This window comes from Cornus florida, unplaced genomic scaffold (assembly GCF_030987335.1).
Source record: "Cornus florida cultivar Cherokee Brave unplaced genomic scaffold, ASM3098733v1 CherokeeBrave_3.0.0_Hap2_Chr01, whole genome shotgun sequence".
NCBI classification, from domain to species: domain Eukaryota; kingdom Viridiplantae; phylum Streptophyta; class Magnoliopsida; order Cornales; family Cornaceae; genus Cornus; species Cornus florida.
The window spans coordinates 105,650,666-105,668,498 of NW_026775571.1; the positions used below are offsets into that span (position 1 = coordinate 105,650,666).

At 31.0% G+C, this 17,833-nt stretch overlaps 1 pseudogene; it reads right to left on the reverse strand.

Annotated features, from left to right (window-relative positions):
• Positions 1 to 2,918: 2,918 nt before the first annotated feature.
• On the reverse strand, positions 2,919 to 11,108 carry LOC132279698 (raucaffricine-O-beta-D-glucosidase-like; annotated as a pseudogene).
• Positions 11,109 to 17,833: the final 6,725 nt, after the last annotated feature.

The window sequence follows — 17,833 nt, forward strand, 5'->3', positions numbered from 1 at the left end:
GCGAGCTGAGTAAAGCTCGTAAAACTTGTTCTCTTATTAAAGTGACGTGTTAAGTAAAGCTTGTAAAACACACTCATATATATATAATGTGTTTATTCCCAAAGGGAATCCAACCATCACCGTACATCGGTGTTATTGAGTATAGGATTGGACTCACGCCTTTTCATAACATTTTGCAAGTAACCGGAGATTAAAAAAAAAAACCTCGGGAACAGTACCCCAAGGTACCGTTGACCTTGGAATAGTATCATGAGGTAAAAAAAAATAAAAATAAATAAATAAAACTTTGATATTTCCTAGTCCGTTCGAAACAATAAGGGGCATCTGATGAGGATAAAATAATTTGAAGTTGACCAACCAAGATAATCGTAGTCCGTTTTTCAAATCCTAGAATGCAGGAGGTAAATATGACGACTCCTTTGTCATTCAGTTGGTGAATGAAGATCCCGATTCAACTCATTCAAATATTCCTGATCGACATTTCTGTAACCAACCTAATCCTGAGGATGACAATAAATACATTGTGTGACAATTAATGAGGTACGAGAAAAAACCCTCAAACATTCAATAGATATTTAATTCTTCTACTATACGATTACAAGTATTAACTTGATCGTCGCAGGGTCCTCAGCCAGTACCCTACCATCCTTACCGTTCTGGGTCACGAGAATTTTCGTATCAACAAGTACTATATAATTTTATAAGTAAACTAACCTCACTTGCTCCGCCCCTTGTTTTTTAGATCCACTATGGTGATGAGAAAAGGTGAAAGATGGATAAATAAGAAGGGGCATAAGAATATGATGGAGAAAAAAGATAAGTGAAAGGAGAAATGCGAGCACACAATCCTTGAAGAAGGAATGTACATGATTATTTTTGTCATTTTAATTATTTAAATATAAGAGTGGAGCGCCCGTGTATATCATCTCCCTTCATTATTTAGTAATAAAAAGCAAGCCCAACATATACTAACAAGTAACAACTAAGCAAACTCTTAATACTTTTGTGATATAATTATTTTATTTTATTTTTGTTGAACTTGTGATATAATTGACATAGTTAAAATATATAACTTTTTCATATAACTAATAAAAATAAGGGTTAATTCCACCTACACCCCCTGACCTTTGACCATATTTCACTTATACCCCCTCTAAGTTTCAATATTCCACGCACACCCCCTAACCTTTGACCAGACGTACCAAGGTACCCCTGCCGTTAAGTAATAGACGGCCAGGGCTGATGTCAGGAGGAATAAATGAGTGCAAGGTCAATTTTGCCCTTCACAATGTCTGAAATGACATTTTTAACCTCATAGAGTATTGCAGAGTTACAAAACTACCCTTGTGACAAGAACAACAATATATCATACGCTTCATATAATCTCTAACTTTCTCACACACATATATTCAATGTACACACACACAATAACTGAGTCTCTCCCTAATCTGGCGTTGATGAGCTTCACCGAGGGTCTCTTTCTAATATTCACTGTACACACACGCTCCAACTTATAGACATTACGAGGGTCAAGTTCAACGGCGATAATGAACTTGCCAGTGTTGATGAGCTTCTCGGTGAGATTTTTAGTACCGGGACTGATCTCGAGGATGACATCGAAGCACGAGATGAGGATGCCGTTCAATTTCGGCCATCATCGCCGCCTTGTGATCCTCCACGTGAACCCGAAGCGGCGGCAAGTTCGCTAGCGACAGTGGTTAGGCAATCGAATCCTTTAATCATGTTTTAAAGTTCTTCGTCGACGATAATGAACTTGCCGGCGTTAATGAGCTTCTTGGTGAGATTTTCGGTACTGGGACAGATCTCGAGGATGACATCACAGCACGAGATTAGGATGCCCTTCAATTTCGCCCATCATCATCGCCTTGCGATCCTCCACGTGAACCCAAATATAGTTACCAGAGACCCTCCCTTGAGAAAATTCATATACCACAGAACTGAGTCGATCTTTTGGGTGTCTGGCTAAATTATTCTTATAATCCACACAAATGAGGCCGAAATGGGTAAGGTAACCATTACCCCAGTCACAACTTGTATAATTTGCAACTCAATATTTTATAGTGACTAAATAAACTTGAGTTTGATTCGTATTTTTTATTGGTTTGACCATATAGAATGGTCGAGTTCTAGAACTCATTACAAAAATATCCTATGATGAGCGAAAAGAGTTCTTTCATATTTGTGAATAAGTAATTGTCTGGTAATGAGTAAGGAATATTCGTCATTTCGCTAAATAGAATGTATTGAACTCATAATTCATTAGATACATTTTACGAATGCCAACTAATTATGATAAGGAAATTGCTCCCATTGTTCAATCATTTGATAACCAAAGTTATTCTTTCATATTAATAAATGAAAGGACGATAATGGGCTGCATAGCAGGAGGTAGCCCTCCCCATACTTACACGCCCTCACAATTGATCTAGCAAAAGGACTGCTAGCTTGAGTTTAAACACATATATGACATATTATCAACCAACAGAAAGGAATGAACTCATAATTCATCAGATTCATTTTATGAATGTCAACTAATTATCGTAAATAAATTGCTTCGAGTTGTTCAATCATTTGATATTGATAAATGAAATGACGATAATGGGCTACACAGCAGGAGGTAGCCCTCCCCAAACTTACAAACCCTTACAAATATTGATCAAGCAAAAGGAATGCTAGCTTGAGTTTAAACACACAAATATATATATATATATATATATATATATATATATATATATGACATCATCAACCAACAGAAAGGAACGAAAACTTTTTTTTTCCTTTTCTTTTTTTTTTTTCCGGAAAAAAAAGTGGGGAAAACACTTTTATTTTATTGAAAAATGAGAAAGAGAGTTGTTAGATTATTGGCATTGGAGTTTTGATGTCCCTTTATTGACAGCCTAGCTCGGAAGCACTACTGTCTCTGGCAATACTCCGTTGGTACTGTAAGGGATCGGAGACTCTTTCGCCGGAGACTCTTTCGCCGCCTCCATTGGTATTGTAGTTACCGGAGACCCTCCCTTGAGAAAATTCATGTACCACAGAGCTGAGTCTTTTGGGTGTCTGGCTAAATTATTCTTGTAATCCACATAAATGAGGCCGAAACGGGTAAGGTAACCATCACCCCATTCGAAATTATCCATGAGAGACCAAACAAAGTATCCCATTACATTAACTTTATCCCTGTCCGTAAATGAAAAAAATTAAAATTAAAAAAATATATCCAGTCATATATATATAATTGATGTACAAAAATATAATAACTAAACAATGTATCACAATTTTCATTATTAATTTAGTCTAAACTTTTAAATCATTAATACCGTAGTATAACATTTATCGCATCAAAATAAAGAGAACGGATTTTTTTCCAAGAACTTACTTTCTCGCTTCTTTAATCTGAAGAAGATGATCTTGGATGTATTTTTTCCTCATCTTATCATTGCAGACTTCTGAAAGATTTGTGCCTTTTACATCAAACTTGTCGCAGACCCCTATAAGAGAAACAGAAGTATTTGACTTAATTCATACCTATGTCTAGGGTAGTAATATATATGGTATATATCATTCTGCCCAACATATATATATATATATATATATACCCACACAATCAACCTTGCCAAATTTAAGGCTTACCATTCTCCGTAATGTAAATAAGCTTAGTATCGTACTTTTTCGCAAGTTTTTGCAAAACATGTCCAAGTCCTTCTGGACAGACATTAAGCCATGAATTAGCCTGCAACATTATCAAATTAATTAATTGTATAAGATAAATACTTGATTAAATGATGATTCATATTAAATGATGGTTAGACGTGATTTTGTAGAGGTTGACAAAACTTGAAGGCATACCTTTTCACCAATTGCTTCACCTTTCCAACGACCTACAAGCAAATATATATTCGATCATTTGAGTTCGTACGGAATTAAAATTGCATTAGAAGTTTAGAACTAATTAATTATATACCTGTAAGTAAAACATCAGACAGTGGATGGAAAACAACTGGTTTTTCATAATCAGGTGAATCTTCAACACCATTACCATGAGATTCTTGATATATTTTTTTGTCGAGTGCATGATATGCTGTATAGTAGTTCAATCCGATGAAATCGCATGAATTTTTTAGCAACTTTTGCTCATTCTTACTGAAATGTCGAAGATCTTTCACTTTATCTCTCATGTCCTTTGGATATTCCCCTGTTGTCAATGGATTCATAAACCTGAAGAACAAAATGGAAGAATCAAAGAACATGAAATGAGAAATCGATTTTGAGATTTGGAAAAGGAGACCAATGGAATTGCCTTCCTTTTTCAAGAATTTGCAAATTTGTCATATTGAGCGCATCTTGTTATGTGCCCATAACCTGATTGGTTAGGCGTATCTTATTATGTGTTCATAACTTGATAAAATACCCGGAAAACTCACTTCTGCAGTTCGCTGCCGGCAGGACCCTTATTATCTATTTTTGGTCCGTTTGAGTCTGTTCAAGTCATGATTCGCACAATAAAAGTTGCATTACATTTTGGGTTTCGGAATTGGGCTACTATCCAAATGGAACCGGTTCGTAGCTCAAAACCGGTTGCATTTTCTGGGTAGGTTCATTAACCACTCTCGCAAGTGGGATCTTAATTAAAGAAGCAGAGGTATGACAACTTGGGGCCACACCTCCGCTATCATACTACTTACCCTGCCCGGGGGTGGGAGGCACCCTTCCTGAGTCCTCAGGATTAATTGGGGCGAAGCCTTGAATACCCCAGTTCAACAAATTAAAAAAACATACGCGAGTATTAATATAATACTCACCATCCTAACATGAAATTGGTTTCTCTCTCCCCAGCGTCTTCATGACCTTTGGCAGTCTTAAACAGCATGTCACATTCACAATCCCGATCTTTCCATTTTGAACTTTCTATTGACATTCAATATCATTAGTATGTAAATTAATCACAACAGTTTAATTTCGGACCAATATCAACATTATCATTTTCTTTTTCTTTTCTTTTTTGTCGATATAGAAGATGAACACAAAATTTAATTAAGGCGGATGGAAATTGACCTGATAATTCTTCTTATACAAATCTGCTGCATTTGCATGAGCAAGAAGAAGGTTATGCGTCACGTCGTACATGTTCAATTCACTCTTCAAATACCACGGATAATATCCACCCGGTGGGTGTGCACACTTGTGATGTCCATAGACAGAGTAGCTCCATGGTTCATTAAGCGTGATCCAATTCTTTACCCGATCACCAAATTCCCAAAAGCAAAGGTTTGCATAGTCACGAAAATCATTCCTGTTATGTTGATATAAAAATCAATATTATTTTATTTAGTTGCAATATTAAACACCAAATGTTCACTAAAAAAATTCATACTAAAGTCAATGGATTATGGATAGAATTAAACTTAGCCACTTACACAATTCTTTCACTAAGGAAACCTCCGTACTCATCGTCTAAGGCTTGAGGAAGATCCCAGTGGAATAGAGTCACAAAAGGTGTTATACCTGTGCATATATATATATATATATACACACCACAAACATATACTTTGAGATGACAAATTAAATCTATGCAAGTTGATGCGGAAGTAAAATAAAAATTTAGAAAGGAATTCAGGTCGATTCATTCATGAGTACCGTTTTCTAAGAGTTCATTTATGAGATTATTATAGTAGTCGATGGAATCCCTGTTGACTCCACCACTTAATTTTCCAGCTGATAAAATAACCACAATAATAATTAAATCACTTGAGATATATGAGATCTTTCTAAATAAATAAGGCAAAAAAGATTGATTCATACTTGGCAATATTCTAGACCATGAAATTGATATTCTGTAGGCATTGAGACCCATATTCTTCATTATATGCACGTCTTCCTACAACATGGTTAGAGAAAAAAAAAATAAGTGAACCTTAAATCTATCTTGTGCTATATAATTCAAATTAAATGTACGAATTAAATAATCTAGTATATAGTTCAGACTTAATAATGTATATATGACCTTATTTTGTAGTAAATTTTCGTAACTAATTATTGATTTACCTTGTATCGATTATAGGAGTCGTTGGCCACACTTCCATTGCTACCGTCTGCAATTTTTTCTGTAATTTTATGATAAATATTGTCAAGACGTCTCATGTATAAACATAATGTTTCAACAATTAAAAAAAAAAAGACAACTATATATGCATGTGTATATATGTATTTTTTTCACATGCAAGCTGCAAAAGTCACTCGCCAAAAAAAAACTCACAGTAGTGACTAGACAAGATCCGATTCTGAATATGAATTGAACAAAAAATCCGATAACTCGATTACGATCCGAATATAATAATTCGATTTAACAAATTGGATATGAATTTTTTTTAATCCGATCCGATTAAATTTATATATATATATATATATATATATATATATATATATATACACACAATACTCCTATCAGATTTATATTAGTTGTAATAATAATAAATAAATAAATAAAAACAATCATATTATTATATGTACAATAGTGTGGTTTTCTCACCCATATACTAATAAATGATAAAAAAAAAAAAAAAATTTCTTTTCCTTCCATATTTTATTTATCTTTTGTTTTATGTCATTTTTTCTAATCATTGTTTTTTATTCTCTTTTAATATTTTTTTTTCCTTTTTTTTTAATAAAAAATAAAATTATATTTTTATCGGATCGGATCGGATCGAATTGAATATCCATTTATTAATAAATAGGGTATGGATTCACTTACAAAACGTCCGCCGAATTATTGAATCGGATCGGATCGGATCGGAGCAAGTAAAATGCTTATCAAATTCAAATCGAATCAGGTCAAATCCGAATCCGACCCGTTAACAGGTCTAGTAATGACCATATATTCTTGTAAGATCTCATTTTCATTTTAAAAAATTGTGTACAATATTTGTTTCCTCAATGATGAGTAAGATTATTCTCCTCACCATCGATATGACATAATAATAAATTGGCACTTGTCCACTTTGAATTTAAAATATAAGAAAAAGAAAAATAATTATTTTTTATATATATTTTGAATTTAAATTTGATAAGGATAAAAATAATAGGCAACTCAAAGTCAAAAGAGAAATAAGATAAAGGGTAAGAGATTTATCTTACCCAAAATCTCTATGAAATCATAAAAAATATCTGGTTACCATATGTAACCAGAGTTACCATTCCTGTAAAAAAGGAACAATATCATCATGGATCCGGGAGAATCTCGCTTCAACAACTACTACTATTAATGCTTCTATAAAAGAAATGATCAGTCAACCTAAAAAGGTACGCCATAAATTTCATATGGAATCCTTATTGGATATTTTAATCGTTGAGTACTAACTTGACCGTCGGAGTGCACCCGGCCGGCACCACTCCGGTCATCACTTCTCTTGTCTTGCAGGAATCGTCACGGGCTCCGGAGCGTGTAAATTTTTGGCATCAACAGTTGGCGCCGTCTGTGGGAACGTATATTGGTCCCAACAAATCATGGTTCGTACAAGGGAAATCTATTACAAAACTTAAAAGCAATTCAGTCCCTTTACAATCTGGCTTTCTCTAAAAGAAAGAGAATAGTTCATGGATTACGTGGCCAAAAGCAACAGTACAGTTGCTCAATCCGGTAAAATTGCTGGAAAGCCCTACCCGACCGCTAGCAGTTGTTTCATCATCGCTGTTAACGGGGTAAGTTTCATACATTACGCGTATATCAAAATATATGTCTACACTTCCTCACATGATTTAAAGAGAAACAATTTTTTATGTGTTTCCAATTGTCTACAAAATATTGTTCACCTACATAATGATGTAGTTCACTTGGGGACCCTTCGATAGAATACTACGCTTTGTGGGTACTGTTCACAGGGTTTGAAAAAAAATAAAAATAAAAATAAAAATAAAAATAAAAATAAATTATTCTGTGAGTACTATTCACATGAATAGTGTCAGTGGGAATAGTACCCGCGGGTACTGTTCACAGGGTGTAAAAAAAAAAAAAATTATTTTCTGAGTACTATTCACATGAATAGTACCCACGGGTACTATTCATAGGGTGTAAAAAAAAAAAAAAAAAAAAAAATTCTTATTCTAGAGAACAATCGCTAGCTCCATTGATACTCAATGATAAGTTTTTGCCTTAATTGTACCAATTCTGATATATATAAATATGTATATATTATCCATTCAAACTGTACATCTGTTCTTTTATTTTTGTTTTGCTAACTTTGCAAATAGAAAGAAAACATTAGCGTTCGTTGCGCATGAGAGGCAAGCTTGGGAATGGGGGCAGAAAATTAACCTCTCTTATTAAAGATACGAGCTCACGAAGCTCTGAAAAATTAGTCTCTCTTATCAAAAAGATGAGATAACGAAACTCACGAGGATGAACCTCCCATATTAAAAGGATAAGTTCATGAAGCTTGGAGAACCTACTCCCTTTTTAAAGGGCTAGTTAAATGAAGCTTGTAATTGTCATCCCCGTATTATAAGGGATTAATATAAAAGTGCCTCGTACTATAAGGGCCCGAGCTGAATGAAGCTCGTAATTGTTGTCCTCCGTATTAAAAAGGGTCAAAATCGACTTGTAAAATATACTTCCCTTTTTAAAGGATGAGCTGAGTGAAGCTCGTAAAATATATTTTCCTTTTTAAAGGGCGAGTTGAATGAAGCTCGTAATTACCATCCCGGTATTATAAGGGATTGATATAAAAGTGCTCCGTACTATAAGGGCCCGAGCTGAATCGTAATTGTTGTCCTCCGTATTAAAAGGGGTCGAAATCAACTCGTAAAATATATTTTCCTTTTTAAGGGGGCGAGCTGAGTGAAATTCGTAAAATATATTTTCCTTTTTAAGGGGGCGAGCTGAGTAAAACTCGTAAATATACTTCCCTTTTTTAAAAGGTAAGCTCATTCAGCTTAAGAAAGCCTACTCCCCCAGCTCATGAAGTTCGGGCAAATCTTAAGAGATCAACCAAAAAAAAAGGCCGCCCAACTAGGGTTAACCTAAAAAGAGATTGATTTATGCCAAAGAGACGTCATTCCAAAAAATATTCTGACATTCTCGATGTTTGACAAGCAAGCACGAGAATGGGGGACAACTGATAAGGATAAAAATAATAGGCAACTCAAATCAAAAGAGAAATAAGATAAAGGGTAAGGGATTTATCTTACCAAAATCTCTATAAAATCATAAAAAATATCTGGTTACCATATGTAACCAGAGTTACCATTCTTGTAAAAAGGGAACAATATCATCTTGGATCAGGGAGAATCTCGCTTCAACAACTACTACCATTAATGCTTCTATAAAAGAAATGATCAGTCAACCTAAAAAGGTACACCATAAATTTCATATGGAATCCTTATTGGATATTTTAATCGTCGAGTACTAACTTGACCGTCGGAGTGCACCCGGCCGGCACCACACCGGTTATCACTTCTCTTGTCTTGCAGGAATCGTCACGGGCTCCGGAGCGTGTAGATTTTTGGCATCAACAAAATTAAACACGTGTCTTTCTATCTCTATGTCATATTGTCGATGAAGAGAAAAATTCCACATGAGTAAGCAAATATTGTTAAAATTTTGTTAGATATATATCCTATGTGTATCGACAATATAATACTCCCATCCAATAAACATGTGCCATTTGCCTGTAATAAGAAATAATAAATATTCACTATGCTATTGTATGGAAAGATGATTGAAAACTATGCATGATTGCGTTTTTAGGATCCATTGATTAAGGGTCTTTTAGTTTGCAATCTAATGAAAGAAAAGAAATGTCAATTAGGTTCCGTGTGTTTGGACGTAAAATATTTTTTACAAAATATATTTTTATTTTTTGGTATTTAATTGTCGTAAAATATTTATGAAGAAAAAAAATATTAAAATTTAACAAAAATAACTTATTCATCAATTTTTGACAAGTCATTTTACATATTTCGACCGATGGATTCAACCTCAACCTCGACGTAAACATTTGCCAAACACCGATAAAATAAAATTAAAAAAATATTTTACCTGGAAAAAAAAATATTTTATGTCGAAACAAATGTAATATTTTTGGTTTTTTATTTGTCATATACAGAAATAAGAGAGTGAGATAAAAAAATATATTTCATAGAATTTAGTTTTTTTATTTAATGGGAGAAGGGGATCGAGCTTCTAGGTTTCTAGAGAAATAAGTCAAGAACTAGAAGCTAGCTAGCTGGGTTAATGTGGTGTTCTCGATTTCTTGGCCATAGATATATATATAATGTGGTTTGATTCTCTCTCACTTTTGGTACATAGCTTCATTTGATTAAGATTCCGTGGTGTGATTTTCCCCTTCATCTCTTCAGGAGTACTACTAGCGCTATTCATGGAGGATTATCTAAGGGCAATCCCGCGCTAATCATTTTCAAAATTCAAATTTGAATGAGAAATGAAGAAGATACACCCTGCTTGAGAAATGAATTTCATACTAGTTTTTGAGTGATTTGTGTGTGATTTTTAATTGGAGGTTGAGAGAGAGACCAGGGAATCGATCTGTAAAAGTGTCCCAGATACTAGGGCCTCTGCCACCTTCACTTGCTGCACCTTGAACCTGAATTTGTAAACAAACGAAACAATAAGAGGCATAGCACAGCACAATGCACATGCATGCATATATGTACACACGCGCGCGGGGAAGACTTTAGTAAGTAACTAGGAAGCTTGTATATACTTAAGTTATTACTTAATTCAAGTAGAATAATTATAAAATTAAAGGTGGCCAAATGTGCAATACCTGATAGGCAGCTGATCCTGCTCCAAAAATAAAATCTTCCGGAAAATCGCTACGTTTTACTTCTTTCTTCTCTACAGATGCAGTAACAAAGTTAGTGGGAGTTGCGGAACACATAGTGAGGACAGGACGGGAACTGGTGAGGGAATATCCCATGACCGAAGGACAAGTAGTTGAACTCCTCCTCCCTAGATTAGTCGGGACAAGGCGGCTGGTGGTGGTGGATGATCTCGTGACAGAAGAAGGGCTATTGAAATTAGTAGTCCGGAGAGTGCAGAAGGCACGAGTGGAAAGGAGGAGGGTTGCCATGATCACTAAACAGCTTAATTGATATATAGATTTTGTTTCAAATTTGATACACCAAAAGCTTCACCCTTATGTTGGTTTATACAGTGCATGCAAGGGGACGATCACTGAAGTCCTTGACCATGTTCAAAGGTTTTAATTGGACAAGGACGCGTCCACCTAACAGGTGGAAGAAATTAAAAAGGCACCTAACAGCAGGTGTAAAGACCGTAAATATGAAAATATAAATATTATTATCATTATTTTTTTATTTGATTTTATTACTATTAATATTACTATAATTTGTTTATTTAATTTTATTATCGATATTATTATTGTAGTTATTAGTGTTGTTGTTATATAATATTAGGTGTATTTATGTGATAATAATTTGTAGTAGTTGACATTGTAATTAATGAAAAATAGTAGGTTAGGGATGAAATAAAGGAAAAGAAAAGAGATGTATTTATATATGCTTGTGTTCCTTTGCTTTATATAATGTACAAAGTTTTCTTTATATATGCACGTAAAACTAGGACAATAAAATGGTTAGTATGGTTTATATAGGAAAACGTGTCAGGACGGTGACCGAGTGTTATGCTAAAATGAAAACAAAATAATTAAAAGGAATTAGAAACGTGAGTGAGCTACATAAAGTACAAGTACAGGAAAGCAAAATCTATATTTATATTTATATTATTATTAAATAGGAGAAGAGTTTCAGTATTTTAGTATTTATTTATTTATATAAAAAATATTTATTAATTAATATAAATATATATTTATATTATTATTAAATGTGCGAAGAGTTTCAGTATTTATTTATTTATATAAAAAATATTTATTAATTGATATAAAAATTTTTGTATAAAAATTATTTATTAATTCATATAAAAAATATATTTATACTATTATTAAATGTGCGAAGAGTTTCAGTATTTCAGTATTTATTTATTTATATAAAAAATATTTATTAATTGATATAAAAATAATTTTTATAGAAAATTGATATAAAAAGAATAATTATTTTTTATGGATAATTATCACAATATAACCGGTCCGGTCTAGTTATGATTATGTCTTTGTAACGACCCAAACCCGTGGGTCCGAACCGTTAACCGGGTCCTTATCCAAACCCGAGATTAACTAAGGGTACAATTGTCATTTCCTATGCTTATAGGTAGTACTCAATCCATTTCAAGACTTAAGAGACTTCAAAATACAATTTAGAAGTAGAAGGTCAAGGTGCAGGTCAAAGAGGCATAGTCAGCCGGGTCAATAAAAAGGTCAGCCGACTAATAGCCCTTCGTCAGCCAGCTGAAAGTGCAAAATCAGCAGGCTGATCTACAGGGTCGGCCGGCTGAAACGATTCTCTAAATCATCAGCTCTCGGGAAAAGAGGACTGTTGGCCGACCGATCATCCAACGTTGGCCGACTGACAAGGGAGGTTCGGTTGGCTGACAATGTTTATCAGCCGGCCGAAACAACATTTATACTGACTCGACCTACTGGAATGCCAAAAATTACACTGTCAGCCGGCTGACAAGCCCTTAAATGTTGTTATCTGCAGCTGAGACATCAAATGAACTAGGCCCATTGTGAGCCGGCCTGAACCAAACCTGATACGCAAACAAATCCCGAATTCACGGCAAACACTATACAATAATAACGCACAACATTCTACAATTATCGATATCAAAGATTACACAAAACATATATATATGTATGTCAATATTTCCCGTTCATTACAACATGACAACATATTTTAGAATTTACATCAAACTATGGTTTAGTGATACATTTATAATACATGGCCGTGCTATACAAAATGAATACATTTTCCAAATGCGGCTCTACAAAAGAATGGACACAAGTGTACAAAAGTTAGCAAAATAAACTTCAAGTCCTTAAACTAACTTTGTGATGGACCGTCATCTGTCACTTCTTTTCCAAACCCTAAAAAATGTTAAGATAATAGGGTGAGCATAAGCTCAGTAGGAAGTGTCTAAGACACACTTCTTATAACTTTGTGAATCCGTACAAAGAATAGGAAACTAAGGAAACGGGATCATGTTAATTCCGGGGTAATATAAAAACAATAACAATGGCAAAAATTCGAGTCACGAATGAAATATACCACACTATAGGATGTAATGTCTCTCCCCATTTCCCAAAACAAATCCGTTTCACCATTCCAAACCGTTAACGGAACCTGACCCATAGCACCTCTATGACGTGACAAGGAAAAAAGTTGGCTAGCAATCCTCGACCACATGGCACCTCCATGGCGTCGTCTAGGCCAAGGTAACTCAACTTTCCTCTAGATCACATTAACACCACGGACCACTGGGAGCCTCCTAGGCGTCCGGTTTTCACAACACTTTTCAAAACATTTTTCCAAAATCGTTTCATTTTATTTCAAAACATTTTTCCTTTTTTCCTTTCCCGATGGATGCATGAATGCTTTATGCTTCTAGTCATTAACTCGACTGTATAATTTCACACATGTTTTGCAAATTAAATCTCTAAAGTAAGTAATTCATACTTTCCTTCAATATTGATTTAGCATACTAAGCATACAAAGCGTAAATTCCACTTCACATAAGCATGTTATTACACAATTGATCAACTAGCACATTGCCACATATTTCCTATATACAACACATAAATAACTTGCAAGAATTCAAGCCAATTAAGCATGCAAATCAATAATTTGTAAAAAATTTAACTCACAAAAGCATAAGAAATCATGTATTAGAGACCCCTACCTCTTAATTGAAGAAAAGCCCTAAAAATTGCCCAAATCCAAGCCCTAATTCAAAAATTCCAAGGTGCCCCCAAAACACTTTTGCTCTGATCAAATCGTAGATCTTGACGAGCTCTCCGACTTGCCGCAAACGGTACAAACAAACTCCAAATGGTTGGAGAGAAATCAAGATTTGAAACTTTGAAACAAAAGGAAAAAGAAAATGAAAATGAGAATGAGGGAAAGAGAGACTTCGTAGAGAGAGAAAAAGGGAGAAAAAGTGAGGCCAAAAATGGCCTCTTAGCCCTTTTTTGAAAAAATTAATGGTAGGTCGACCCCCAAAAGATTTTTTTTTCCCATTAATTTTCCACCACAAACATTTATACATATACATATATTAAATTACAAACACACATTAATCATTTAAGTAAATAATGCAATAAAATAATGCATGAAATGTAATGGACCCGAGATGCAACTTTCGCACACAACAATTCCAGTAACGGGTCCCACCCGGGACTTTCCAGTCCAAAAAAGGAAAAAATGTCTAAATGGCAACCGGTGCATTTCCAAGAGTCCTGAACTCGAGGAAATGTCTCACCCAACTCTCATATACACCTAGCACACCCCACGATGTCCGGCATGCAAAACGAGAAAAAACGAAAATACTCTCGAAGGATTGAAAAATTCCAAAAAAATGAAAAACGATGAAAATCGGAAACATTACAGTCATTACCAGGAGAGGACACATGTCATTATCCTATTAATCCAAAAAGTCTATAAATAGAGCCATGAAAGAAGGAGGAAAGGGTACATAAATTGAGAATTCAAATCCAGAATTCTAGAGTAAACTACAGAAACTCTGCCAAAGAGTTTCAGTATTTATTTATTTATATAAAAAAATATTTATTAATTGATATAAAAAGAGTTTTTATTACTGTTATTAAATGTACATTTATTTACTTATATAAAAAAATATTTATTAATTGACATAAAAAGAATTTTTATTACTGTTATTAAATGTGCAAAGAGTTTCAGTATTTAAGTATTTACTTATTGATATAAAAATATATTTATTAATTGATATGAAAAGAGTTTTTATAAAATTAAAAAAAAAAAAAAAAAAAACCCTAATAAAATTCAAATTCACCTATTTATTTATTTATTATTACGAATTTTTTAATAAAATAAAATCTAATTAGACGATAATTATTAATATAAAAAATATTTATTAATTCATATATAGAATAAAATATTTTTTCTAAAACTCTACTACAAATTAGCTTTTACTTTGAGTTTCTTAATAAAATGAAATCTAATTATACAAGAATATATTTAAAAAATAATAATAATAATTTCTATAAAACTATATCACAACTTACCTATTTTATTTTCAATAAAACTCTATCAAACTAAACAAAGATATATTTAAAGAATTTCTATAAAACTCTAACACAAATTACCTATTTATCTATTTATTCTGAGTTTTTTAAGAAAAAGAAATCTAATTAGACAAGTATTATCAATATAAAAAATCATTTATTAATTTATATAAAAAGAGGTTTAAAAAGAGTTTCTATAAAACTCTAACACAAATTACCTATTTATCTATTTATTACGAGTTTTTTTTAATAAAAAGGAAATCTAATTAGACAAAAATTATTATTCTAAAAATATTTATTAATTGATATAAAAGAGTTTTTAAAAGAGTTTCTATTAAATTCTAACACAAATTACCTATTTATTTATTTATTATGAGTTTTTTTATAATAAAAAAATCTAATTAGACAAAATTTATTGATATAAAAAATATTTTATAATTGATGTAAAAAATAAGATAAATTTTCTAAAACTCTACCACAAATTATCTTTTATTATGAGTTTTTTTAATAAAAGATAATCTAATTAGACAAGAATAATTAATGTATAAAAATATTTATTAATTCATATAAAAAGAGTTTTTAAAAGATATTCTAAAAAACTCTAACACATATTACATATTTATCTATTTATTATGAGTTTTTTAAATAAAAGAAAATATATTTAAACAAGAATATATTTTTAAAAAAATAAAAAAAATTCTATGAAAACTACCACAAATTAGCTAACTCTAAAATCTACCTAATAAAATTCAAATTCACCTATTTATCTGTTTATTATTATGAATTTTTTAATAAAAGAAACTCTAATTAGACAAAAATTATTAATATAAAAAATATTTATTAATTAATATATAAAATATAATAATTTTTCTAAAACTCTTCCACAAATTAGCTTTTATTATGAGCTTCTTAATAAAATGAAATCTAATTAGGCAAGTATATATTTAAAGAAAATAAAATAATTTGTATAAAACTCTATCACAAATTACCAATTTTAATTTTAATAAAACTGTATCACATTAGACAAAGATAGATTTAAAGAGTTTCTTTAAAAATCTAACATAATTTAACTATTTATCTATTTATTATGAGTATTTTAACAAAAGGAAATCTAAATAAACAAGTATTATTAATATAAAGAATTATTTAGTAATTAATATAAAAAGAGGTTTAAAAAGAGTTTCTATAAAACTTTAACACAAATTACCTATTTGTCTATTTATTATGAGTTTGTTAATAAATAAAAAAAATCTAATTAGACAAAAATTATTAATTTAAAAATATTTATTAAGTGATATAAAAAGAGTTAACTATTTATTTCCTTATTATGAGTTTTTTTTTATAAAAGAAAATCTAATTAGACAAGATTTATTGATATAAAAAAATATTTTTTAATTGATATAAAAATTAAAATAATTTTTCTAAAACTCTACCATAAATTATCTTTTATTGTGAGTTTTTTTTAATAAAAGGTAATCTAGTTAGACAAGAATTATAAATATATAAAAATGTTTATCAATTCATGTAAAAAGAGTTTTAAAATATTTTCTATTAAGCTCTAACAAATATTACTTATTTTTCTATTTTTTATGAGTTTTTTTAATTAAAAAAATATAATTAAACAAGAATATATTTAAAGAAAAGAAATTTTTTTATAAAATCTACCACAAATTAGCTATTTTATTTTTATAAAATTCTATCATATTATCTATTTATTATGAGTTTTTTTAATAAAATAAGAACTAATTGGATATGAATATATTTAAACAAAATAAAATAATTTCTATAAAACTCTACCACAGATTAGCTATTTTATTTTTTATAAAACTATATCACATATAATCTGTATTTATCTATTTATTATGAATATTATTACAGAAAATAAAATAATTTCAATAAAACTCTATTACAAATTATCTATTCTATTTTCTTTAAAACTCCATCACATATAATTTGTATTTATCTATTTATTATGAGTTTTTAAATAAAATAAAATCTAATTAGATAAGGATATATTTAAAATAAATAAAATTATTTTTTAAAAGAGTTTATATTAAGTTCTAAAACAAATTACATATTTATCTATTTATTATGAGTTTTTCTATAAAAGAAAATATAACATTTAATAATTGATATAAAAAATAAAATAATTTTTCTAAAACTCTACCACAATTAACTTTTATTATGAGTTTTTAATAAAAGAAAATATAATTAGAAAATGATATATATATATATTTAAAGAAAATAAATAATTTATATAAAATTATACCACAAATTACCTATTTTATTTGCAATAAAATTCTATTACATTAGACAAGATATATTTAAAGAGTTTTTATAAAACTCTAGCAAAAATTTTCTAAACTTTAGCACAAATTAATTATCCCTATATAAGAAGAGAACTCTATCACATATAACCCTTGTATTTATTTATTTAGTATGAGTTTTTAATAAAATAAAATTTAATTATAGAAGGTATATTTAAATAAAATAAAATAATTTTTATAAAACTATAACACAAATTACCTATTTTATTTTCTATAAAACTCTATCACATTAGACAAGGATATATTTAAAGAAAATAAAATAAAACCTAGGGTTTTCTAAAAAACCACAAACTC